Raw genomic sequence first — 2769 nt, 5'->3', positions numbered from 1 at the left:
CTCTCTGTATATCACCTTTCCAATAAAATTTAATTTAATTTAAAAAGATATATTCTTGTTTAAACACAAGGCCATTATGAAACATCCTTCCTTTTTACCTGTTAGACATAGAATCCTAGTAAGAGTAATAACAGTTTGACACAAAACAGGCACAAAATATGGAGAAAATAGCAAAACGTAAAGTTTTGGTTTTTTTAGAAGACACATTTTAATGAAAATTGGTCAGTAAGATGTGGACTCCATTGGGTTAAATAGTTACATGGGACTGTGACTGAAACTTAAAACATATCAGATTCTGAAATGTTACATGTTATCATCATCTGATTCATCTTCTTCCTTCAAAGATTCCTTAGCATATTTCTCTGCTTCTTCCTTTATGTCTTTTGGAACAATTTCATGTCTTCCTTTGGTTAATTCACCAACCCAGCTGAGCTCTAATTCAAAAGCTTTATCCTTAACTTCATCATGTACTATGTAAATTATTTTTGCAACTTCTTTAACAACATCATGGCAGGTCATTTCTTTCATCTGAAGTTTTTCTATTTCTGTCTTTGCAACTTGCCTGGCTTTGCCAATGGCACAGCCCCAATAACCATAAGAAACACCTGATGGGTCAATCATGTACGGTTGTGCACCACCATTCATACTGTAAGACCCTAACATGAAACTGCAGCCAAAAGGTCTAACAGCACTGTACAGTGTATAAGCATGTACGTACATAGCCACTCTGTCTGCAAGATGTTTTAGTGGAATGTTATAGCCAAAGTTAGATCTAAAGTTGGAAGCTTCCTCTCTTGCTATGTCTGCTAAAGAACGAGCATCTGCCAACAAACCTGCCATTCCAACATGCCGATCAACATTAAAAAGCCGTTTGTTAGAACCTTCTTCATAAAGTTTAGAAAGGACTAACTTCTCCACCCCAAAGACAACGCCATCTTTACATCTGATCCCAATAGCCGTACTACTATTTTCCACAGCTTTCATAGCATATGCAACTTGAAAAAAACTCTTCCATCAGGAGAGAAGGTAGAGGCTGACAGGGCACGCCCGGTGCGGATGGAGCTCATTTTGCGGCAGACCCATCGGGATGCGTGGGGCTCCCACGACTAAGAGGCCTGTTCCACGGCGCTGTGCACGCCAGCAACGGGAAAACGTCAAGTTTTAACTACACAAATATCCATACATTTTTGAAAAACAATGTCTGAAAAGGATTCTTATAGAAAAATGATTAATAATTAGTGTGGTTAGGTTTTTAACAAATGTAAAAGAATATTAAAATAATCCTATTAGTGTATAGCTCTCATTATGCATACTCATGTAAATTAGAACTCACTAACTGAAAGGTGAGTTTTAGCAACAAATGAAAAATACACTCTGCTGCAAAAATCATAGATAATCGGCCACCAAATATCAAAGTTTATTAATGAGCTTTATTTGATGCTAATTTTCTCTAATTAAATTAGAATAACAAAACTAATTTAAATAATGGCTCCTGACACATAAATGTAACTATTTGTTTCATTCTTTGAAAATATGCATTAGGCTGAAAAGATATATATTAAATTTTGAGCTTTTATGGTTTTTGTTTTTTTGCCAGTCCTGAGACTTGAACTCTGGGCCTGGGTGTTATCCTTGCACTTGTTTTATTCAAGGCTAGTGTTCTACCACTTGAACCACAATACCACTTCTGGCCCAGAAGTAGTAGTTTAGTGGAGATAAGAGTCTCATGGATTTTCCTGGCTGGGCTGGCTTCAAACCACAATCCTCAGATCTCAGCCTCCTGAGTAGTTAGGATAATAGGTGTGAGCCACTGGCACCTAGCTCTTTTATGCTTTTATTTTTATTTTATTTTTTTGCCAGTCCTGGAGCTTGAACTCAGGGTCTGGGCACTGTCCCTGAGCTTCTTTTTGTCTCTACCTCTTGAGCCATAGCACCACTTCTGGCCTTTTCTGTTTATGTGGTACTGAGGAATCAAACCCAGGGCTTCATGCATGCTAGGCAAACACTCTATACCTAAGCCACATTTCCAGCCTCTTTTATAATTTTTTTTTTGGTTGTGGGGCTTGAACTCTGGGCTCTTTTACAAATTTTTTTAATTTATTTTTTTAAAATCTGAAAATACTGTACAGAGGGGTTACAATTCTATGGACAAGGTAATGAGTACATTTCTTGTCAAGCATTGTTGCCTCCTTTGTTTCCCCTTCCCATCCTTTCCATCTCCCCCACTACCCCCCTCTTTTACAAATTTTTAACTAAGGTGATCACCTAAATATTAGAGAATAAGAATATTTTTAATTTAATTAAAATATTTTTAAAATCCCCTTTGTCAGGGAAGGACAATAGGTATAGAGGCTTAAAAACTACCTGTTTTAATGTTACTCCATCCTAATATGGACACAGAAAGATGATCATTGCTGAACTCACTTTACTCCATGATTTTAAGCCAATGACCAGCCAAATCTCTGCGCAGATCACTGAAAGGCTGGGAACTTAGCACATAGGAGGAGAGGTAGAATAAAATTAGAATGTTGAAAGTCAAGTTTATAAGCAATCCTTCACATTTCCTTTCACATAAGAGTTCAATTAATTCTAAAAATTGGAAAAGGAATTTGAGGTATGGCTCAAGAGATAGAGTGCTTGCTTAGCAAGTGTGAGGCTCTCTCCCAGTACGACCAAGAAAATACCAGAAAAGTGTAAATCCTAATAGAGGATGCCAGCACATCCTTTTAACTACATTTAAGTAACTAAGTCCTTCGCTTATCAATTTAT

The 2769-nt window shown here is 37.0% G+C and overlaps 1 pseudogene; it reads right to left on the bottom strand.

Moving 5' to 3' along the window:
• Nucleotides 1-219: 219 nt before the first annotated feature.
• LOC122110037 lies at nt 220-1067 on the bottom strand (annotated as a pseudogene).
• Nucleotides 1068-2769: the final 1702 nt, after the last annotated feature.

Source organism: Dipodomys spectabilis, unplaced genomic scaffold (assembly GCF_019054845.1).
Source record: "Dipodomys spectabilis isolate Male_0828 unplaced genomic scaffold, ASM1905484v1 ptg000073l, whole genome shotgun sequence".
In the NCBI taxonomy this organism is placed as follows: Eukaryota; Metazoa; Chordata; class Mammalia; order Rodentia; family Heteromyidae; genus Dipodomys; species Dipodomys spectabilis.
This window is presented reverse-complemented; position numbering and strand designations above follow the sequence as displayed.